Below are 25839 nucleotides of genomic sequence, written 5' to 3' on the forward strand. Positions count from 1 at the left end.
CCAGCTAGTTGCTGATGTCCACTTCTTTTTCAGCTGGTTGACAGGTGGGACGGGTCTGAGCATTCCCAGGCGTACATGCTTGTTTCCCTTTCCCTGGACTGAAGCACCTCAATGGGAAGTGCTCATGGCCGACACGGTAAAGCCTCCTCCTAATTCTACCCCCACCCTTGTCTTCCATTTTTTCTCCTTCTCCTACTACAACTCTGGGAAGTTTCACTCAGGTGTGCAGTGGATTCTTATTCAAGGTCACAAGGTAAGTGCTTATTTTCCCATCAAAATCATATATGGGAAATTTAAGTTATCAAGTTTCTCTGGTTCTATCTGAAATTGTAGCAACCCTAGCAGGAACACACATTGTCTCACACTGGTCAACAGCACTTATATGAATAAAAGATGGGAAAATATTCTTATTTAATGAATGGAAAGTAACAGATGAAGATTTTTCTCTCTTTCTTTCCCTTCCTTCCTTCCTTCTTTCCTTCCTTTGCCGCACTGCAGCATATGGAGGTTCCCAAGCCAGGGACTGAATCTGAGCCTCAGCTGCGACCTACTCCAGATCCTTGAACCCACTGTGCTAGGCCAGGATCGAACCTGCACTTCCAAAGTGACCTGAGCCACTGCAGTCAGATTCTTAATTCACTGCACCACAGTGGGAACACCAACTGTGTTAATGAATGGAGCATCCATTTTGGGGGGAAAGCAGTAAAAGCAACATTTGGTGTCAAACAGAATTACCAAATCAAAGGACAGACAATCCCTTAAAGAAAGTGCCCTAGATTTTAAACGTTCTCTATTGAAAATGTGGGCTTTGTTTCATTGTCATCTCACTAGTTAGTTGCTGCCTTCTTCAGCGAAAAGTCTCATTCTTTTAGTCCCACCAGTGTGGGGAGATGGACTCTACATTCAATCATTTGCCAAGACTTAGAGCCTCCATCTTTGAGCTTATTCCCTTCTATCTCTTTCTTTCAATTCCCATGGCCCCCAGATGGTTCCACAGGGCCAAAGCCTCTCCTTGGAAAAGTGCCTCCATGTTAGCTTTTTGGCCAAATTTATTTACTATTTATTCATTCTCATGAACAAGCCAAAGTTGACCTTTTCTCCTTACTGAGATAAAATGAATGCTGCCTCTCAATGTGTATCATTTTTATCTAAAATACACTGATACATTTAAATCAGTGGTTCTCAAATTTTCATGTTCATAGAATTACCTGGGAATCTTGTTAAACTAGAGATTCTGATTTGGTAGGTTGGGGGGAGGGCCTGGGATTCTGCATTGGAAAAAAGTTCCCCCTTAATGCTGATGATGTGGTTTAGGAACCACACCTTGAGCAGCAAGGCTCTAAATTGTGCCACAGCCATCTCAACAGTACCAATAATGCCTTAATATCAGTGGTGATTTCTGCATGGGATAGTTTTTCTAAGTTTTGTTTTCATTTTGCCTGCCTCCTAAGTGTCATTTTGGGTCCCTGCTTTATAACAGAATAGCGGAATTGATGCAACTACATTAAAACAAAAAGGGAGACACAGTGTCTGGCTGCTCTGGGCCTTCCTGTTAGCGGGAATTGCAGTCTTTGAGGAGACTTCCTTTTTAATAGCTGTGCTATCAGATTCTCAGTCTTGGCATTAGAGCTAGGTGTTACAGCTGTCCATAAAGTGTTCTGATTTATAGACTCACTGCTCCTCATCATTAAATGAGGAGAAATAATACATTTGAAAAAAAAAGTTCCACTGTCTAATGAGATTTCAAGCTTTTTGTTATTTAATGAGCATTCAGTATCTTGAAGATTAGAATAACTCCAATTTGCAAAACACACTTAATATTCTGGAAACATCAGCAACTGAAAAGCAGGTTACATGATATAATGAGTAAAGTTGCCTTTCTCCAGACTTGTTTGTTGCCTTGCCCTCTCTGGTCTGTTTCTGGCTCCACTCACCTTTTCCACTAGTTTACCAGATGATTCATCAACTTTCTGGCATTCATACTCACCATCTGTGTCCAACAGCCTAGTAAAATCCAATAAACTCTCTTATAGCCAGCATCCCGTTAGCTACGTCCTTGTATTTAGCGAATTCACCAGGAGGTGATGGTCATAAGGATGCCCTCAAGGGAGAGGGCCCTGCCACTTTCTGAACACTGACGGTGTGCCAAGTTCTGTGCTGGTTGCATTAGTTAAATCATCTCATTTAATTCTGAAGCATTAAAGATGCTAAAAAGTCCTTTACAGAAAGATTGTACACAGTTTATTATTAAGGATAAACATATCTTCTTTCTTTAATTTCTCAAATTATTGTTACACTTTATTTGTTTGAATGCACAATGTATACACACGGTATTAATTAAAAAGAAAAAAAAAGAAATAGAGTGAAAAATAAATCTCTTTTCTCCCCGCTACTCAAGTCTCTACCTGAAGGTTACCAGTTTCTTATGTATCATTTCAGAAAGTCCATTAAGCACAGACTATTATGCAATGGACTATTTTTTTTTTTTTTTGGTCTTTTTGCTATTTCTTTGGGCCGCTCCGCGGCATATGGAGGTTCCCAGGCTAGGGGTAGAATCGGAGCTGTAGCCACCGACCTACGCCAGAGCCACAGCAACGCGGAATCCGAACCGTGTCTGCAACCTACACCACAGCTCATGGCAACGCCGGATCGTTAACCCACTGAGCAAGGGCAGGGACCGAACCCGCAACCTCATGGTTCCTAGTCGGATTCGTTAACCACTGCGCCACGATGGGAACTCCCGCAATGGACTATTTTTTGATTGTGCCCATGGCATGTAGAAGTTCCCAGGCCAGGGACTGAACCTGAGCCATAGCAACGACCCAAGCCGCAGCAGTGACAACCCGGAACCCTAACCTGCTAGACCACCAGAGAACTCCCTGCAATAGCCACGTAATCCTAGATCTCTTAAAGACTTTATTACCTATTATAGAATATATGGAAATCTTCATTTACTCATAATAATTTATTATATATACATAATAAAATTCAGAAGTACATTTTCATGACCATTATGACATTTGGCTCACCCTATAATACCATAAGATAGGCAGACCAGACATTCCTGTTAACCAATTTACTCATGAAGAAATAGAAGCTTAAAGAGGTGAAATGACCTGCACATCTGTATATAGTTAGCAGTTCTAGAGCAATTAGTCTAATGCTTCTTTCATGACACCACAGACAAATAGCCTAAGGATCATAGATCAAAAAAATGTCAGCCCTTCTTGACTAGTCTAAAATACTTTTTATAATGTCAGTTCTCAGAGAATTGACTGTGTTTAATACAGTAGCAACAAGGCATTATTTTACATAAATCATACATTACACAAAAAAACCTCAGAATTCTGGGTTTTCAGTTACAATCATTGAGCTGTAACCAAACATTTCACTCAACAAAGATCTGAGTTCCTTTTAAAGGAGATGCGTGGTCCTTCCCCTGAGATAGTTCTTGGTAATCAGACCTTAGAGGTTGCTAAGAAGGGCTGAATTTATGTGTCTGGTCTATTAAATAAAAAAGAGCAAGCAGAAAGCAACATTATTCTTTGTTATAATTGACTGATGAAATTGTTTTCCCATTTTGGAGATCCTAGGCAAATCCATAACTTTTAGGTCACACTTAGGTATTGACAAATACTTTGGTGTTTTCAGATGTGGAAATTCTAGTTTGATTTAATGCAGAAGCCTCAATTTCTCACTCAAAGTTTCCTCCTGCCTCCAGCCCAGACCTGCGTGGAGGAAGTAGGGCAAGTGTAGGCTCTGCTCTCCACCTTGCTTTCCTACTCCTCTTGATTCTTTTGCTGCCTTTGGATCCTCCAGTGTTGGGACTGCAGTGGGGAGGAAAGGCAGGCTGTCATTTGAGAAATTTCTGGGTGTGGAGTTATCTGAAGGCTGATGTTTTCTCTCATGAAGCACCTTTAGCGGTCCTCAGAAATATCTGCACTGGGCACTGTGGAACTCCCATTACAGTTTCCCAGTATAAGTGTCTCCTCCAGCTGGCTGCTATGACTTCCCCTTAGCCCCAGAGTCTCTAACTTCAGGGTACCTATGGCTCCTGATGGTTCTCCTGGATGGAGCACCATTTAAGACTAACCAAGTTCAGAGCCCTTCCCTGGAGTTAGCACAGGTAACAAGCTGTCTCATCAGCAGAAGTGCAGCTTTTGCTGTGTCCTCAGTGGAGAACAATTCATTCCAGTGATTGCTCCCTTTCTCACTCAGCTGCCACGGGCTGTTCTGTTTAGCTTCTCACCCTCTGACTTCTTTGGGTTCCACTCTCCATGTGGTAGGCTGAATAAGGTCCCTCTAAAGATGTCTACACCCTAATTCCTGAAACCTGTGAATACTTTACACTACATGGCAACAGGGATTTTGCAGATGGGATTAAGGTTACAGATTTTGAGATGAGGAGATTATTCTGGATTATCAGGGGACTCAGTATTATTGCAGGAGCCTTTAAAAGCAAAGAACAGGTCCTGGCTGAAGTCAGAGAGATATGGCAGCATGAGAAAGATTCCACGTGCTCTGGCTGGCTCTGAGACGTAGGGGCCCTTGTGCAAGAACCAGAGAGAGGCCCTGGGAGCCAAGGGCGGTCCCCAGCAAGGAAACAGGGACCTCAGTCCAACAGCAGAATGGAACTGAGTTCTGCCAGCAACCTGAATGAGCATGGAAACAGATTCTCCCCTAGAGTCTCTTGAAGAGAACGCAGCCCAGCCCATTGATTTCAACTTTGGGAAGCACAACGCAGAGAAACCAGCAGAGTCCACTGACCTAGACTTCTGACCTACAGAACTGTGAAATAATGACTGTGTTGTTTTAAGCTGTTAAGTTTGTGGTAATTTGTTATGGCAGCCAAAGGAAAGAAACATACTCTACATGGGGCAGTTCTTCAGGTGGGTTTCTGAAGCCCCCTCTCACTTGTTTAGGGTAAGAGGAAAGCACCCAGCAAGGGCGAGGGAACATTTCAGCAGCCTCAAAATTGTCTCTGATTAAAGTTCCTGATTTCCTCATCAATTCACAGGTCTCCACTTACCTACCTGAGGTTGAGGGAAGGGCTAAGGGTCCCTGGACCAATCTTCAGCCATCCCTTAACAAGTTATATCTCTTTAGAATAGATGAGTGCTTAACAACATTTGTTCTTGGCTCCAAGGCCTCAGTTCTCACTGCGACAACAAGAAAGTCTCCTTTTAATATCCTGTTACACAGACTTATCAGCAGAGTTGCCTTCCTTCTCAGGTTTAGCATTCTTGAAACATGTTGGATAGACTGAGGTTTTGCTGATAAAGAAGGGTAACAGGAGAGGGAGATGCAATCCCAGAGAGAATTCACTATGAGCAGAGGAAGAGAAACAAGTCAGAAAAAAAAAAAAAACAAACCAAAGTTGCCTAAGACATGAGTTAGTGTGGATGAAACACGGCTTCTAGCCCTAGCATTTGGGCTTGGTGGGACCCAAGGTCGAAGCAGTAGCAGGGGGAGACAGGAGTTAGAGTTTGGTGGTTCTGGATGAGGAATGGCTCTCAGGTAAGGCTAATTAATTCCTATGTCTTCCTACAAGAGTCTCTGCAAGCATGGAATGAACCGGGGCTACGTAGCTCAGTGAAGAACAACACTTGACACTTTGCTGTCTGAGTTTTGTGAGTGCACAGCTTGAATTTCCAATAGAACATGGGGCTGAGGGAAGCAGAGGACAGAGTGGCAGTTCTGTGACAGAACCCACAGTGTGTATGTGGGTGGGAGGTAGGACCCATGAGACCCTACTTACCAGAAGCAAAGGCCATGTGCTGGGCAGAAGCTGGGTTGTTTCACATTTGCTGACTGATGTGTATCTGAGGAGGGAGACAGGTAGGAGGCAACTACCTCCCAGCTTCCATCCCATGCTGCTGCCCTTAAGATCATTTTGAGGCCATGACAGACTCTAACAATCAACTCAGATTTCCTGTTTGGCCAATTGATACCTTTTTATTGGATGTGCGAAGGCCTCCACTCTGAAGGTTGATGGGCTTGCAACAGCAGTTTAGGAATTGTGAGATCAGGGAAAGAATCGTTTTCCTGCCAAGAACTCACTTATTCTCTAGAGTGAAGGGCAACTGTAGGGTAATTTCTAGAATCCTATTTCCTTTCCATACTCATTTCAGGATGAAAAAGATGAATGAACATAAAATACAAAGGAAAAGATTAATATATATGAAAGTCTTGTGGGTTGTTTCAGCTGAAACACTGCAAAGCAATTTATATTATCTACGTATATTTTATGTTTCTCACTTAATTACCTATAACGGACAACGGAGAGATGCTTGTGAGCCATACCCTCAGCCCCTAATGCCATTCCTGACATACAATGCAGTGCCTAATAAATATTTGTTGAATCAATGAATACGGAAAAATGCAAACCAAGCATTTGAAATATTATGCTACATTTCTTTCGACTTCAACTCCACACTAATGAGTGAGAGAGGTCACTGGAAGAGTGTGAGGGCCATCATGAGTTTCATATTTCATCAACCGGTGCCAGATTCTTAATGCCAGATGGGATGGGATGGATGTTAAACCGCTTCTTATTACCACGTTGTTGGCCTTGATTGCCTCCGTGTTATTCTCCAACTCCTGCGTCTCTATGGATCTCTGACACCTCGTTACCTCCAATTGGAACGCCCCACAAATCACCCTGCCTTCTTTATCCTCTCTCACCTCCAAGTAATCCTGTCATCTTGCTCCAGTTAGAGCCGCTTCCATTAAGAAGATCGTGGCAAATTCTCTCTCTCCCTCTGTTTGTTCTTTGGGAAAATTATCCCCTGGATAAGCGGATGTTATAGACACTTTTCAGAACATACTTTGTCTGAATTTCTCCTGAATTTCTCCCCATATACTTCTAAGCCAGTTACCTTTGCAGGGTAATGGAGTTAAATGCAAGGAGATAGAGGTTCTGAATTTCTTCCTTTAACCAGATGGAAATCGTTACATTAGAATGCTGATGACTGCAAAACCTTGGACATATTGTTTTCACAATTAGGAAATGGCAAACACAAAGCACTTCGGTGCAGAGCCAGCGTGCAAGTTCAGCTTCCATTTGCTGCTATAAATTTTGTTCTTGTTGCTGCCAGTGAACACCAACTGTTCAAGTGAAATAGTAAATCCAAATGTGCATTTGGATTGAGAGTAAAAAAAAAAAAAAAAAATCAGATGCTGCATAAATGCTGATGCAAAAGGATTTTTCAACACACTAAACCAGGAAAGGAAAGAAACTGGGAGAGAAAGTTGCAGCTCTCACTTTAATTCCTTAGTGGAAAGTGCTAAAAAAAGCTCTTGAGGAAAAGTAGATTCCACATACTGTTAAAACATCAAGGAGAAAATAAATACAGAATAAGGATATCGACTTAAGGGTGGGGCATGCTTTGAGCACTGCAGGGTTACCAGAGAAGGCGTATAGGCAAATTGTGTAAATCAGCAGAAAGAAAAGTCCCAAAGTTTTCTCAAGGCTGATGAGGGCCCAGGACCCCTACTTGCTAATGATCAATCTAACAGCTGAAACTCAAAGCCAGAAGCCAGGGCAAACTGTCACACACAGACTGTACTGACTTATTATCTCACAGATTTACTTGAAGGCTAATCACAGATGTCTGTCCTCAGGTCTCCCTCCTGTTTAATTTAATGTGCAATTGAGTTATGACTCAAGGAAATCATTTCAGAAATGATTTCCTGAATTTTAACTTTGGATTACCTAAATTTACTATGCGTTTCTCATCTCCTTTCCCCCACAATTTTTCTGTGATGCAGAAGAAAATGTATGAACCTTGGAGTTAGTTGACCTGAGCCCCTTTTACCAGGGGGTGAAGGGGCTCCTTATACCCTCTGAGTCTACTTTCTCATGTGAGTAACAATCCTCAAAACCACTGGGTCATTGTGAGGATTAAATGAGATCATACGTGTTAAATGCCTGGCACAATCCTTGAACATAAAAGGTCCTTAATAATAATAATAGTTCCACATCCTAGATTAGACTCTGCAAACAAACAAACTGAAAAACAGAACATTCAAATAAATTCTTTAGTGTGATGAGGCTCCAGGCCAAGAACCAAGCAGTAAAGATGTTCCAAACCAGAATATTTCAGCATCTGAGAAGGGCTAGGGCTTATCTTCATGGCTAAAATAAGCAGTTTAATGTAAAACAGTCTTTCTTTCTTTTTTTTTTTTTTAATTCTTACTCATTTTCTTATGGAAGGGAAACCATTTTCAGAGTAACGGTTAAAACCTGTCCTTTGCAGATCTGAAGACACAGGCAAGTTTCACACTGAAGTCAAGATCTACTGAGAGTTTGTTGGCTGTTTGAGGACCAGACGCAGCTGTCAAAAATAAAACATGATAGTATCTTGAATGGCTTCGTGTGAAGTCAAAGCTAAGTGTTTGAGTTAACTTTTGTCATTGGATTAATTGATGTATCTAGTTAACTGGCCAGATAATTTTTTTGCTTAAATGTTCACATGTTTCAGTGCTGTACTGATATAGTCAATGCTTTCAAGAGTGCAGAAAATACCAATACTGGCAAATATATGTGTTCTGAGAAAGAGAAACTGTTCATTTCCAGACCTCAGATTTATAGCAATTTTTATATATATAGGAAAGTGTTGGTTTCTCCTTATGGTTACTTCTGAACATGTGAAAATTATCAGAGTCTGTGAGAATTTATTTCCCCCCCAAAAATAATACCAGCAGAGACAGAGCTAAGCCAAGTTGAGCCTTGCTGGGTGGGTTTGAGGAAACATAGGCCAACTCAGGGCAAGGCAATCTCATGAGATAGGAAGTATAAAATGTAATAAATAGTCTTAGAAACATTTTCCTTTGGAAAAGACATCCCAGTAATATCCTACATTAATGGATGAGAAGAGACACACACGTGTGCTCAGCATGACACAGTAAGTAAAACCAATCCAGCTTGAATTGCAACCTTAATGAAGGAAACAGTGGTTTTGATTTAAGAAGCTCAGGATTGGAAGGGAGATAGAAAGTCTAACATCTCATCCATCTGATGTCTGGATCTCCTTTACTCTGTTTTGGCAGAAAGATCATCCAATTGACACTGGGAATGAGCAACTCACCCGTTTAGAGCTGGCTAGTCTATCTTTGAATTAAATCTTTTTTCTATATTTGAAAAAGAAAATATTTTCTTACTTTGGATCAAGGCCTGTTTCTCTGTAGTTTCCACTCATTCTTCCTATTTCCAGCACTTAGGGTCACACCCAAGCATGGTCCCACTTCCAGCGGTAGTTAATCTTACAACCAATCAGGCAATGGTCACAAATTAGCCCACATAATAATCCTAAATAATTAGAAATTAGCTTTTGATATTTAAAATTTGGAAAATTACCTAAAAAAAAAAATCCCTACTTGAAACTTTGGAAGCAATAAGCCCACATTCTCAAATGGTAATAACTGGCTGAGTTGAGTCGCTCGAGTAGTGCTGCTTTTAGGCAATGTGCTCGCCTGTTCACCACAGTCCTCACTACTCCTTATTGTCTTGTACTAAGCCTGCTTTCCTCATTTTACCATACTTGATTGGCCCCTGAGACATTTGTATTTGCAGTCCTACTGTGTCCTCCACAAGCATGCTTCGTTTTCGAGATTTATCCTTGGATCTCTCTTTTTTTCCCTTTGCAGGATGATCTTCCGGCATGCTTGAAACATAAGCCTACTGAGTGATGCTACCCATGGGAAATTGACATTTGATTTGTCCAATATCACAATCAACCCTCAGTAATGTGCTGCGGTAAACAGGTAGCTAGATATCATCACTTAGCTAAAGTAAGAACGGGATGTGGAGGGAGGAGTTAAGAAAACAGCTGGGAGAATGTGAAATCTGTTTCTTGCTGGAGGCCTAATTCCAGGTATTTGACTTTTTTCTTTTTTTGCTGCTGAGAACCCTCAAGAGGACTCAGGCAGGTGGGACAATGGTACCTACAAGCAAGACTGTGCTCTGTGGTTTTAATGTCTTGTTTAGTCGCCACTACGAGGTCCTGTCAATTGCATCATAATCCTCCATGATTATGAAAGGGGAAGAGTGCTTGATTTTGAATCCCAGCATCTCCAATAACTAGCTGAAAGACTTTGGGAAGGTTGCTTAACATCTCTGAGTGTCAGTTTCTGCATCTGGAAAATCAGGATAGAAACAAGTTGATCCTACTTAGAGATAATGTACATGAAGTGCCCTATAGAAGCCCCTGGTTCACAGCAATCAGTCAATGAATGTTAGCTATTCATTGCTATTCAGGTATCATTCTTCTACACTGTAGCAGACTGCTTCCATGGCTTCACAGCCCCTCCCATGTCTGTGCATTTGGGATCAACTTCTAATTGCCAGCCTTTGTGACTCCTGCTTGAGGGTTTTCTCTGACATCCAATCTTTTGCTGTCCCTACACAGCCAAGGCAAGCAAGAAGTGCCAGGGCATTAACAGCCCTTCTCTCTACCAATAACAGATGAGAATTGGTGGATCAAAACCCCAGCTCCCTAACCCTTCAGAAGGAATAACTCTCAGGAGTGTGCCCTGTATGGTCTATCAATCAGAGTTTCTTCAGGGGATTTAGATTCAGTTGCTCTAGTTGGACAATGTACTCTTTGTTGACAGCCTTCTCTCCCTGTCTCATTCCTCCAATTTCTCACCAGTATTTCCTGGGTTCAATTCCACAGTAAATCCCTTGTGTTCAAAAACTTATCTCAGCACCTACTGCTGGAGGAACACAAGCTAAAGCAATTGGTATAAAGAAGTGATCCTAGGGAACAGGTCCTGAGGATGGATTCTGGAACCGTATCACTTGCTCATAAAATGGCAATAAACCAATCCCATAGCTGGGTGTGGTGATAACCCCCAGCATACAGTAGCATTAATAATACATTCGGATGGGCTACAGGTGGGAGGTGATAACCTTGGAGTATAGTAGCATTAGTGATGGATTTGGATGGGATACAGGTAGATTGGCTTATATAGTATCACTAGCATTTACAAGATATTTGAGCACTTCTAGAATGTCTGACTTACTTTTGGGGGATCCCACACAGTATGCCTAGACCAACGGATTCACTTCCCAGGGAAGGAGGTGTGACGTTTGGCACAGCGTTATGGTCCTATTACATAACATCTTATCCCATTGTAGCCAGTCTGATAGAAATCAGAATGGCTTTTTAAGGGTGCACCTAAGGGCCTTTTTCAGTCTGTGGACAGCACCTGCAAGGTTTTAGTACATAGTGTGAATTGACTGCCGTTGAAGGTACACTGCCTTCAACAGGAAGACTTTGTGGGGCTGGGAACCAAGGCGTGGAAGTAAGGAGCGGCCCCTGATACTATCACTCCCAGGGATCCACTTGGGGAATTTTGCTTTATGCCCCATGGTGTTAGGATCCGCTGTGCTAGAGGTTCTGATTTTCCATGGAAGATGGAGAGAGCTTCTGCCAGGACACAGGATTTGCGGGGGGCAGTAAGTTAGCCCTAAAGTGATGGCTGCCACCGGGTGGTTCTGAGCTCCTTATGCCAATAGAGTAGAAAAAAAAAAAAGAAGCTACCTTATTATCATGAAGAGATGGGTCACTTGCTTTAGTATGAAGGCACAGGGACTATGCCCAGACCTCAGGGGGATTTATGGGGTTGTCTCTAGATGCTTCCATACTTGGTAATAACTGAATGGGCAATTGCAGAAACTCTGTGGTGGCTGTTCTGGAAGAGAATTCAGCTTGTCCCTTCGGGTCCTTGAGGCGAAGTAAGTCAAGAGCCTCAGGCCCCTCAGACATGAAGGTTGGAGTCACGACTATCAGTTACGACCTAGGGACTGACCTCTGCGTAGAGACTGCAACTTAGTCCACTGACTCTTCTGTTGTACTCTTCCTCCTTTTCATTTATTTTTACTTTTTATTTTATTTTTTTGTCTTTTGGCCATTTTTCTTGGGCCACTCCGGCGGCATATGGAGGTTCCCAGGCTAGGGGTTGAATCGGAGCTGTAGCCACCACCAGCCCACGCCAGAGCCACAGCAATGCGAGATCAGAGCTGCGTCTGCAACCTACACCACAGCTCACAGCAGCACCGGATCCTCAACCCACTGAGCAAGGCCAGGGATCAAACCTGCAACCCCATGGTTCCCAGTCGGATCCGCTAACCACTGCGCCACGACGGGAACTCCACTCTTCCTCCTTTTTAAAACTGTCAATAACCACCCTCTGAAGAATCAGTGACAAGACAGAATGAACTTGAATGGGATATAAGTGGATCTGAGTGGAGCCTGGATGGGCTGTTGCAAATGGTGTCAGTGCCTTGTTCACATCCCCTCCACCCACCCTAGTCCAACTTCTAGCACCTTCTAGGACTGACCACACTCCTGCCCTATGGGACTGACAGAGAGAAACCATCAACAGACCGTAGTTTTCGCTTTTGCGCAGGCTGAGCTCTGGTTGCAGTAATTTTTAACTTATCTAGAGGTTAAAAATGTCAATACTGGAGTTCCCGTTATGGCTCAGGGGTAACAAACCCAACTAGTATCCATGATGACATAGGTTTGATCCCTGGCCTCGCTCAGTGGGTTAAGGATCTGGCATTTCCATGAGCTGTGGTGTAGGTCGCAGATGCGGCTTGGATCCCGCATTGCTGTAGCTTTGGCATAGGCTGGCAGCTGCGGCTCCGATTTGATCCCTAGCCCGGGAACTTCCATATGCTGCGGGTGTGGCCCTAAAAAGACATCAAAAACAAAAACTGGCAATACTTCCCACTGAGATCAGGCTGACAACTTGCATGAAGCCCATAAGGCCAGATGTCAACTCCAGTCATGGTAAGTAAGGATTGCCTTTCTCTAAAGGCTCGAGCCAGTCAGTCACTCAGCCAGCACAGCTGTGCAAAAATGATCAAATCTACAGAATTTCCAATTTCCAGTGACAATATGAAGGAACACTTGGCACCCTTGGAAAGGGCAGCAGGAAGCTGAATTTCACTGATGAAAGGCAAAACCCCGAGGTAACCCAGCTCCAACCTCAGGGTCACTCTGGGAGAGCCAGCTTAGGTAGGGTAGGCTTCTGCTCATTGGAGAAATAGTTGTGCAGAAGCCGTGAGCTACTCCCAAGGATCCAAACAAAGAGAAAGCTGAATCCCATTCCAGAACAACCATCACACTGACTTCAGAAAAACCAAATAAAATAAAATATGACTCATTAATAACATTTTGGGGTTTTCTTTTGTGGCTGTGGCATGCAGCAGCTTGATGTGGGATCTCAGCTCCCAGACCAGGGACTGAACCCAGGCTGCAGTGGTGAAAGCAATGAGTCCTAACCCCTAGGCCACCAGGGAACTCCTGTGCTTTGAGAAATTACAGCACTGTTCTTACACAGAATATAAGGGAAGCTATTTAATGTAAAGGGCCAATTTCTTCCAACATGACTACTATTTTTACAGCATTATTTGATGCTACTTTGGCCTAAAGGGACAAGGTCACAAAGAAATATCTGCAGGGGTGAGGGAGAGGGGGGTGTGAGGACAGCTGCACACTGTGATGCTGTCCCCTCAGGCCAATAGAGAGAACATCACAGTGAATTTCTACCCGTTGCCTACCCATGTCAGGCTTTATCTTACATGGTTTATATGTTGTGACTGATTAAATGCTTACAACAATCTCACAATATGGGTATTATTACTGTACCTATTGTACCAATGAGGAAACTGAAGGACAGAGAGCCTTAGATTTCTTAGCATCCCAATAGTCTCACTCCAGACCTCAGGCTGCTAAGACTTTTTTCTTTCCTACTACGTACTTCTAACAACAGTCCCAATAGAAGAAAGATTGATTTGGATTGCTTAATATTGGAATGAATTGTATTTTTCTCCCTGTGTCATATATGTGTGTGTGTATGTGTATGTGTTGTATCTGTGTGTTTCTTAGGCAAATTTTTAAACAAAAGAGTTTGGTTTGGTCTGGGGCTAGCTTGGGATCATAGAGCATATAACCAGGCTTAATTAATGGCACTGGTTGATCCTTAGTGGCTTTACGGCTTTGAGAAAAGCCAGCCTCAAGGGTTCATTTACTTATCCATGAAAGGGGGCAGTTGAACCAATCACCTTCTCTTTTTCTTTCTTCCCTGTCTATGGGTCTGTGATTTCCAAAACTTCTATAAGGTCCCCAGAAAACAAAACTGATGGACCTTGACCTTCCTTTACACTGGGGAGGCATTCAAGATTGGTAGAAACACGGCGGCTGCACCTTCCAATGGGACTGAACGCTTACAAAGAGAGACCCCCACCCCTCTCCACCCACACACACACCTGGTACTATCAGCAATATTTCCCACAAAACCAAGTTCCAACCAAGGGTAAATTCTTGGTGGTTAATGTGAGCATGAGTGTCGGACCAACGAGACGCTCTGATCTCTCGCCTTGGGAATCTGAGCGAGATCATGGTTTCCTCCAGGCTGTTCTTCTATGGTGCTTTAGCAACTGCACTAGGTGGACTTTATTCAATGAGAAGAATTTGTTTCAATAATTTCTAAAAGTTAACCACTCTCTTATCTTTAGTACATGACTTGATTTGGTCAAAAGTTCCCAAAAGGCAGCCTCCTAAGCTGCCTTTGACTTTCAGATGATGCAGCCTGAGATACAGCCTATGGACGCAGACCCAGGCAATCTATTCAGTTTGATGTTGATCATCATAATCATTTCTCTAATAATCAATTCTTCCATCAACCCAGAGATTCTGACTGTAGGTATGGGGTATGGACTGCTCCACCTAAGGCCAACCAACTCAGAGAAACTGCCTCCTGAAAATAGCCTTCCTAATGGGAACCAGGAGAAGGTGAAGTGCTCAAAGAAAGAGTACTTGCTACCCCTGTCGATGCTGAGGGCTGCACCAGAGGCATCCTTAGCACTTAACATTTACAAATAAGAAAAAACTCTCCCTGTTTCTAGAAGTCTGCAAACAGTGTCTCACGCATTCTCCTGAGCCTCAAAACAACACCAACTACACACTTTCTGCTTTTATCTCGCTCTTTCTCTCAAGCAGCCCCTTGCTCAAGTTCACAGCTTGTAGAGCCTCAGACGCAATGAAACTGTTGGCTTCAGGGATGGGACCATCCAGGATATACTAATGTTCACAGCAGGTGTCGTCTCTCCAAGAGCCCAAATCCATTGGGCTTTAAGGAGCCAGAGGAGTGCAGGTTCTCTGGAGAGTGAGGAAGTATCTTTTTGAACAGAACTGCTCTTGGTCACCAGGATCCCACAGTAGCCTATGCTGCTGTGCATCAAAGACCAAGGATCTCAAAGCCTCTCATGAGGAAGCAAAGTCATTTTTTAGCCTCAACATTCCTCTTTGTAGAGTCACCAACCGAATGTTAAGGGATCCTGGGGAAAATTATAACTTTCTCTTTTTATTCACTCAGTTTCTCCTCCCTTCTTTAGATTTTTTTTTTTTTTTTGGTCTTTTTAGGGCCACACCCTTGGCATATGGAAGTCCCTAGGCTAGGGGTCAAATCAGAGGTACAACTGCCAGCCTACGCAACAGTCACAGCAACTCGGGATCCGAGCCACATCTGTGACCTACACCACAGCTCACAGAAACGCTGGATCCTTAACCCACTGAGCGATGCCAGGGATTGAACCTGTGTCCTCATGGATACTAGTCGGGTTCATTACCACCGAGCCACAATGGGCACTCCCTAGTCTCTCCTTCCTATCACAGAAAATAAACACAGGAATGATCTCCTTCAGTCAACACAGAGGCTTCACTGTCCATCAACTTATGCCAATAGACAAGGAATAGTGAACTTCATCCTGGTCTGGGTTCCGCCACTCAGAATACTGGAAGAGAGAGGATTCTTAAAGACTTCCTAGTTCAGTTCTATCATCTTTCAGATAAAACCCAGAGAGGAGAGACTCTTGTCTACAGTCACACAGATCTTGCTCTGGCCTCTTAAAACTCCTTCTTGTTTAATGCTCACAAACATAACACTTCCATAACAGCTCATAACTGAGTTTTGAAAAGCTAGTTTATCAGCTGCTCATCACAATTTAAAACTTTTTTGGTTCATGAACACATCTTGTTGCATTTGGTTCTCACACAGTAGGGCTTCACATTCTTTGTGGTCAGGAGCAGATATATGGCAGGGCTCCAAGATTCTTAAAAGGGTCAAATGTCTCCTCCTCTTAGGAGCTCAGCTGACACTTAGGATTCTTCTTTTTTACTCTTTGGACTCAATGAAAACCACAAATTTTAGGACATCCATAAGAACCAAGTGTAATGGGATTCACTCTTTAGCTTAATAAACTATGAATGCCTTAAAAATTGAGGTTATGTTGTTTCTTATTATGAAAGAAATATGTATTCATCAAAAGAGACCTTGAAAATGCAGAGAAAAAATGATCTATGATCCCACTATCAAGAGGCAATAATCGTTTCCAAGAGGCATTTGGGCACATTGACCTTTCAGTCTTTATTTTTCTCTCTCACATCACACATTTCAAAAAAGGGATAATGCCATGAAGACTCTTCTGTTATCTGATTTTTAAAAACTTACTATATGGAGATCACATTTCCAGAGCATTAAATATTCCTTTATAGCTGGATAGTGTTCCATTGCATAGATGCACCAAAGCTTATTTAATATTTCCACCCTCAAAACTTCCATTGCCAGCAGTATTGGTGAGCATTAAGGTTATTTCCAATTTTTCACAAGTCTGAACTTTGTGGCCAATAATTCTCTTTTAGAAAACTCATTTATTATTTTTTGCTTAGGATAAATTCCTAAAAATGCAGGTGGGTCAAGGAGCACTAAAAATTTAAAGCTGTTGTTTCCAAGGTCTCTTCCGACAATAGTTCTTGATGCAAAAGACTAAGAAGATGAGCCTGTATTGGCCTCTCTCAGTGGTCAAATGTGAGGCTTCAACCACACACCTACTGATTTCTGATGTAAATGGTTCTGTATTTTGCGTTCCTATCTCCCCTCCCCTTTTAAGACTGTACCTATAGCACATAGAAGTTCCTGGCTAAGGGTCAAATCTGAGCTGCAGCTGCCAGCCACAGCCACAGCCACAGCCACAGCCACTTGAGATCCAAGCCATGTCTGTGACCTACACCACAGCTCACGGGAACATTGGATCCATAACCCACTGAGGCCACAGATCAAACTCACATCCTCGTGGGATACTAGTTGGATTCACATCTGCTGAGCCACAACTGGAACTCCCCTCCCTCCTTTTTTAAGTCAGGTTTTTTTGAAGTATGATTCACATACACTAAAATTCACTCTTTTTTTAGTGTACAGTTTTACGAATTCTGAAAAGCACTCACAGTTGTGTAAGTAACACCACAATCGAGATATAAAACATTTTCATCACCCAGAAAGTTCTCCCATGTACCTCTGTGTTCAGTCCTGTCACCCCAGCTCCGGCTCCTGGCAACCACTCCTCTGTGCCCACAGTTCTTCTTTTTCCAGCATGTTATTCAAATGGACTGGTAGAGCAAGGAGCTTTCTAAGTCTGGCTTTTTCCTCTTAGCGCAATGCATTCGAGTATCTATGCTGTTACCTCTTTTACTAGTCCTGTGGTCTTTATCCACTGTACAATGTACCAGAGTTTGTTTATCCATTCACCAGGTGACAGTTATTTGGTTGCTTCTAGATTTTGGAGATAATAAACACAGCTGCTATAAACATTCACATACAGCTGCTGGTGTGGGCACATATTTTCATTTCTTTTGGGTAAATACCCAAATGCTTAGTCATATAAGTAACATTTAACTTCGTGAGGAACTGGCTAGCAGTTTTCCATAGTAGTTGCACCATTTTGTATGAGGGTTCTAATAGTTCCATATTCTCAACAGTTCTTGATCTTGTTGGTTTTTAAATTTTAGTTGTCAAACAGATGTGTGTTGGTATTTTATTGTGGTTTTAATTTGCATGTCCTTAATAACTAATGATGTTGAGTTTTTTTTTTTTCTTTTTGGTCTTTTTGCCTTTTCTAGGGTGGCTCCCATGGCATATGGAGGTTCCCAGGCTAGGGGTCGAATCAGAGCTGCAGCCGCTGGCCTACACCAGAGCCACAGCAACACAGGATCTGAGCCGTGTCTGCGACCTATACCACAGCTCATGGCAACGCCGGATCTTTAACCCACTGAGCAAGGCCAAGGATCAATCCTGCAACCTCATGGTTCCTAGTCGGATTCGTTAACCACTGCACCAGGACGGGAACTCCAATGTTGAATATTTTGTCACTTGTTCCTTTACCATCAATATATCTTCTTTGGTGAAGTGTCCAAATCTTTTACCATTTTTGTTGGGTTGTTTGTTTTTATTATTATTTGTCAGTTCTTTACATATTCTGGAAACAAGGCTTTTGTAAAAAAAATGCTTTGCAAATATATTCTCCAGTCTGTGGCTTGCCTATTCATTTTCTTAAGAATGACTTTCAGGAGGTCCCGTCGTGGCACAGTGGTTAACGAATCTGACTAGGAACCATGAGGTTGCGGGTTCGGTCCCTGCCCTTGCTCAGTGGGTTAACGATCCGGCGTTGCCGTGAGCTGTGGTGTAGGTTGCAGACGCGGCTCGGATCCCGCGTTGCTGTGGCTCTGGTGTAGGCCGGTGGCTACAGCTCCGACTGGACCCCTAGCCTGGGAACCTCCATGTGCCGCGGAAGCGGCCCAAAGAAATAGCAAAAAGACAAAAAAAAAAAAAAATGACTTTCAAAGAGCAGGAATTTTTAATTTTGATAAAGTCCTGCTTATTATTTTTCTTTCATAATTCATCATTTTTGTGTTAGAGCTGAGAAATCTTTGCCCTATCTATGGTTGCAAAGACTTTTCCCTATATTTTTCTCTAGAAATTTCAGATTGTTAGGTTTTACATAGGGGTCAATGTTTCATTTGAATTAATTTTTGTGTATATGATTCTTGGAAGGTATGGGTCAAAGCCCATAATTTTACATATGGATGTCCAAATTTTAGCACAATCTGCTGAAAAACTATCTCTATTGAATTTCCTTGGTCCTTTAGTTTTCGAAGATTACGGATAAAGTCACCATGTATTTGTGCATATGCTTTGAATTCTATTTCATCCCACTGGTTTATATGTAATCCCCTCATCGATGCACATACTTGATTACTCTAGCTGTACGTTATGTCTTTGAATCGACTTTGCTCTTTTCCAAAATTGTTTTCACTGCAGTTGCCTTTGCTTTTGCACATACATTTTAGCATTATCTTTGTGATTTTTATAAAAAAAAAATCTTGCAGGATTTTTAATTTGGATTATACTGAATCTATATTTTAACAATATTGAATGTTCTTGGCCATCTTTTGATCATTTCTTCTTTGGAGACCAGCCGCCCAAGTGACACTTTTCTTGTATAACTTGGCCTCATGATTGAATCTGCACTGGATATTAACTATTGCAGACCATTCACAGTGACTTTAACCTTATAGGGCATAGAATTACTTGCCATGGTATATTGAAATTATGGGTCTAAGCTTTTACCTCTCTCTTTAACCATGTCTTTGCCAATGCAACTCTGAAGTGCCCTCCAAATGTGGAGAGAGAAACCTGCTCTGTCCTTGAAACTATGGTCAACTCTGTGACTAGCTTTGCCCCATGGAATTCAGCGGAGGTGACAGAGAATTGAAATGATCTTGCGCATTGGGATTTACTTTCTTGTGCTTTTGATATTGCCTTGAGCATATACTTGCTAGAGCATGAGAGACCTGTGAAGCAAAACCAAGTTGCCCCAGTCATCTTTGTTAATAGCAGCCTCTATTATCCGAGAGCAAACTGACCCCCAGATATATGAACTTGCACAGCTACGATCACTATAACCAACTGTCTAGTCAACCACTCCAAATCCAGGCGCTATAAGTGCTCATTATTGCATGACACTGAAATTCTGTGTTTGTTACACAGCATCTTTGTGGCAATAGATAACTAACACATGTGCATAATAAATAAATACACGGGCACTTTAAACTCTTTACAAACAGCATCATATAATAACTTACCAGGGTTGGGGCATTCTTTAATCAAATGTAGTTAGTTACATGGGTTAATCATGAAACTTGATTCCCCCCCCCCCTTCACTCTCAATACCAAGTTTTAAGGAAAGGAAATTATCATAAAAGAAACCCTGCTAAGTCCTGATCACCACTTCCAATTCCCGAGTTAAGTAAAACTGTAAAACTATGGAGAATTCTATGTCACTTCATTTTTATTTTTAATCACAAGGAGTTTATATTGTCGTAACCCTTTTGGTAAATGATTGAGCACCCTGACTGTGTTATGGAGATGCAGCTAGGGGAAAAGGTCAAAAGAAAGACAGCAACCAAAAATGATTAATCAACTCTTTTTAAAATTAAAGTTCTTAGAACTATTTGCTGAACTGTGTGTTTTATTTTTAATAGCTATTCTTTGAGGTAGAATGCCATGGCAGAAAGATAAGAGTCATAACATTTAAGACATGTTTACGAAGTTTAAACCACTAACTTGGCTGCAGCTGAAATGCATTCAGCTCCTTCCTGCTGTGCTCGAGTCTTCCCAAAGGCTGGGCTGGCAAGGATTGCTGTTACTGCTACCTCTTCCCCTGCTGGCACTGTGGGCTTTAAGACAAATGTAGGCATTTAAGCCACATTAAAGTGCACTTAGAAGAATGAGAATTTGTGCTTATCAGGGCTTTGACATCTAACACATTTCTCATCAGTAGAGTGTATTTAGATCAGAGGCCCTCAACAACAGAATGATTTTGTGCAGCTTAAATTCCAGAGTCTCCTGGTGGAGCCAAAGAGAAGACAGATGCCCCACAACCATGCTGCTGTCAATGGCAATACCCTTCTAAGACATGCCTCTGAGGTTCAGGGACACACCCCTGCAACAGCCTATCCACTCTTGAGGAATCTCAAGGCGGTCTGGGGTAGTAGAAACTTTTGGTCCCTAGAACAACTTCTAGTGGTTTCATTTGGTTTATTTTGTTCATTCACCTCTTTGTAATGGCTTTATCATTTACCTATAAATTGCATTGCCTCCTTGATAAGTGAAAATAGACTTTGAGAAAACCAAACTTGTTTTAGATTAAGTTCTTTGGGGGAAAAAATAGGAAGCACTAGTTTCTGAAGTCAGTTTGAGTTATGCTCATAATTCATAGGAGGAGTTAGTCAAAAAAGTCCAGGCTTGGGAAATACTCTTAGAAGCAGGGCAGGTCTAGGTTGATACCCTCTACTAGTGCATTTACATGAAATGAATGAATCACAGTACTTCAGTAAAAATGATAAGAGGCAGATGGTGAAATGGAGTCTCACACACTTATTCTTTACCCATTACCAGCTGGGAGATGGAGTCTCAGTTTCCTCAACTCTAAAATGGGGATAATAAAAGAAACTACTTTAAAGGATGGTCATAAATTTTAAAAGAAATAGTATAGAGAGAGTGTTTGCTGCTGTCCGCAATTGGATAAGTGCTCAATAAACTCAGTGAATGGTAGTTTGTATTGTATCATTGCCAGTATTTCTAGTGAAAATGCTTATCATGAGATGTTATAGCAAAACAACCAGACTATGAAGTTAGATCTGCAGTATAATTAAAATGATGCTGGAAATAATAATAGGAAAAAGGGAGGAAACACATCAAAATGTTATGGTGTGAGTTAGGACAGTGGGATGACTGGTGACTTCCTTTCTTTCCTATTTTATAATCTTTTCTGCTATAGTTGTATACTCTAAGTGATTTAAAGTATTTAAAAATAATGAAAATTATTTCACGTAGGCACAGTATCACCTGTGCAGTATTCTTATATGGTATTTTTATGAAATAGTTTGGCCTGAATCCAATCATAAAGAATCACATATATAAGACAGTGGGATATTCTGGAAGGCCATTTCCTTGATCTCTTCAGAAAGAGATATGTCATCAAAAAAAAAAAAAAAAAACAAAGGCAGGAGAAATAAGAACTATACTATAGTAAAATGTATGCATTTTGATTGGATCCCGTATCAGAGATAGAAGATATGAAAATCAATTTTTGGAAAATTGGGAAATTGAAAGAGGGCTTTCATATTATATGATATATGCTAATTTTTCTTGACTGTGATAAAGAAGACGTCATGATGCAGGAGAATGCCCTTAATCCCAAGAGGTGCATGCTGAAGTGTCACAATATTGGCTCTATATTTACATCCATATAACTATTATCTATGTATCTATCTATCTATGAGAGGATAGATAAGGTACATACAAATAAAGTATAATACTTCAAAGCTGCAAGAAACCTTGGGGTCTAATCCAAATGATAAACACAGACATCAAGGGAGTTAAGAGTTTAAGCAAACAATTCAAATTCACAGATAGATAAAATAGCCTTAGCGTGGTTAGCCAAGTTATATATATTTCCAAATATTAGGTTTTCTGAAGTAATAGAAAGTTCTACTGCTGGAGTTCTGGTGCCTGAAATCTCTTGTTGCTGAGAGAAATAGGATGAGGTTTTTAAACATTATATTAATTATCGCATTTTTGATAAGTTTCTCTTTTTTCATTTTTTAAAGTTTTATTGAAGTATAATTATTGTATTCGTAACATATCATCTATGGCCTAAAAGTCTTAAGTTTCTTAAGTATTTCCCATCTGTGAAGTGCTTTGAGTCATATAAGAAGTCTATGGGAAATGATCGTGTAGTCTTACGACCTACTTTCATTGTGATTTATTTTACATAGATTTCTTTCTTCCTTCTACAAGTAATTCCCAGAGGACCAAAATCATGTCTTTCAAACATAATATGCATTTATACATATACTTTACTCCCTGAGTGCCTGAAATGCTCAGCACTGAGTTCTGATTTTGGTCACTTCTCACCACTGCTTGTGGGATTCAGTAGGTGATGCAGTCCCACCCTAATGGATGTGTCCAGGAGAGTCTTGGGAGATGAGCGTGAACACGAGCAAGCAGGGGATGTGCAATGATGGAGATCAGTGAGGAGTGCTAGAGGGGGAGGGGGAGCAGGCTGAGGGGGTGACCTCTGCCCTGGAGCTGCCTGGGCTCCTGAAAAAGGGCTGCCACTCGGGAATCAGGAAACTTAGGTGGAAGAGCGCCCTTTCCTCATTACCTTGGTGTCCCAATGAGGCGATAATGTGCAGAGAGGCAACCACCAGACTCCGAGTCCCCTTGATTTTCCTGTCAGCCCCCAAGGTCATTTGTGCAGACAGGATGGGAGTGCCATATACGTATCCCTGAAGAGTAATTCATGTTTTAGAAGGACCAACAAGGACAGGAAATTGCATGAGCTACAAGAATGAGAAGAGAAGGACTGGGATGACTTCCTCCCCACCCCTACACCCACCAGATGGCATAGGGTGAAAAATTAGAACGAAACTGCTGAAATAGCCCTCCAGTCGTCCCCAACCTTATAGCATTCCACAGGAGGAATGTCTGAAGAATTTCAAAGGACCAACATGGGCATTCCAAACAATTCAGTGATTTTATCATCTCAAAGTAAAGTGCCCGTTTTGAATATGCTTATTATGAATTGTTTACAGACCATTTCCAGCAATTGTCCTTCAGTGGGCTTTCAGCTCTAAGGTCTGAGCACATCATAAACACTCCCGCATGTCTTTAACATTTGTATCTGTACACTCCAGACATCAACGGAATGGATGTTGCTGAACCGGGGCTGCTTTGTTCAGTTCTTTTACAAGAGCCAGAATCATTATAAGCCCACCCATGCTGAAAGAGCCATTTGGCAGCATTCTGAGGTTTGAACCTTGTGCAGGAAAATTGTGACGTATAGGGACAAATACCATTTACCATGGGAATTCACGATGGGAATGAAAGCCCAAATGATTGCTTGCAATCTACATTTGCTCACATATTTTACAGTTCTCCTAAAACCAACTGATGTCTCCTACAGATGCGGATGTGCTGATGTGCCGATGTACTGTTCCCAGAGCATGACAAGAACAGACACAAAAAAGCTTGTCCAGTGCATGCATCTAGGGAATGAAAACAGCCCATCTGCTTGTTGCAGGGGGGCTACCCTCCCACTCTGGTCTGGACACCAGTGATCTCTCCCATTTGAGGAAGAACGTGGTGCAGAATGTACTTAAGGAGCATTTGGGACAAAGCACAATTTACTGAATATTTGTCCTTACCCACTGGAACTGTAAACTGTGAAGACAGGAAGAGTCTATGATAAATCGTTCAAATCGATGGCAATACCTTGAGTCACTCTTCGGAATGTCATTTTGGAAAATAACCAACTATTGTAAGGGAGTGGGTCAATGAGGGGAATGCTTTAAAATCATTTTGGAGAAGAAGCTGATGAATAAGATTAACATGAACAAGGCAGAGGGCATATTCTAGGCCGGAAATGAGATGTACTGGGAAGTGTTGGTGTGGTTGTATGAGAGAGGAAATGAAGCTGTGAACACACGGTGAAATGGAGAGAGTGCCCCCTACACAACCCTATAACCCTATCTTGGCTCTAAATTCAATGGTAAACAAGGAGTGCCAAAAATATTTTGAGTAATGATGATACCATTGAGAAAGATCTTAATTCTTCACAAGAGGCTACTTTGGAGAATTAAGGGAAGAGCTATTTTTTTTTTGTCTTTTTGTTGTTGTTGTTGTTATTGTTGTTGTTGTTGCTATTTCTTGGGCCACTCCCTCGGCATATGAGGTTCCCAGGCTAGGGGTTGAATTGGAGCTGTAGCCCCCGGCCTACGCCAGAGCCACAGCAACGCGGGATCCGAGCCGCGTCTGCGACCTACACCACAGCTCACGGCAACGCCGGATCGTTAACCCACTGAGCAAGGGCAGGGACCGAACCCGCAACCTCATGGTTCCTAGTCGGATTCGTTAACCACTGCGCCACGACGGGAACTCCAGGAAGAGCTATTTAGATGCACATGTTCTGGAGTGTTTGTTTAAATAATGAATCTTCACATGTTTATTATAGATCTGTAGAAATAAAGAAAAAGTATCCAAAGGGGAGCACATGGCTGTTGACTTAGCTTGTTTTAAAGGGAGTCAGCCCTCATCACTAGCCTTTGGCAGAAATTCACAGGCAGGCAGAAGAGTAGGAAAACCTCAGAGTGAAAAAGAAGGTTTCAGGTGTGCTGACTGCAGGTTGCTGGGGAACCCAGAGGCAGGCTAACTAGAAACAGTGCATCTTACTGGGTTTGGGGAGCATGTTTGATTTGCTCTGTACGGTCTTGAGCTGGAAATAGAGGACAGAAAAATAGGGAAGCTGACAGTCATTGACCAGGTCCTTCACTCTGTTCCAACTGCTGCAGAGTTTGGGGGTCAGAACTCTGCGGGCATATGTGGGTTGCACTGTCCATCTGCACGTTCCCTGGGGCTGAGGCAGGTCTCTGAAGTTGGCACGGGATGCCTGGAGATGTCTGTTTTCCTTAGTGTCTCCCATTATTCAGCCATTTAGTCCAGGCTCTGGAAGACAGACCATGTCCAGAGAATTTCTCCAGCTAGTCCTTCCACTCCGATAGTCCACTTATGCTTTGACCTCAGAGCTGCCTATTCTGGGCTGATTCTCTGGGGCTGCCCCATTGAAGTCTCCTAATTCTGGGCTTTGCTGCCTATAGTAGCATGTCAGAGGAAACGTGATAGATCTTGTACTCCACCTCTAGGTGGGCTCAAACTACCCCTCCAGTACCTCACCAACTGGACTTCCCAACCCATCCATCCAGGAGGAATGTCAGATAGGGCTATTTTATAAGGCTAAACGAAAATTGTAAGGCCATCTGGACTATTATTTAAGATACAGTGCATGCTTAACAATCAATGTTTAAGGTATGGAGCCCATGGTGATAAAACCGGGAGCCCACAAAGAGCAAAACGAGAAAATGGACTAGA

Source organism: Phacochoerus africanus, chromosome 13, assembly GCF_016906955.1.
Source record: "Phacochoerus africanus isolate WHEZ1 chromosome 13, ROS_Pafr_v1, whole genome shotgun sequence".
In the NCBI taxonomy this organism is placed as follows: Eukaryota; Metazoa; Chordata; class Mammalia; order Artiodactyla; family Suidae; genus Phacochoerus; species Phacochoerus africanus.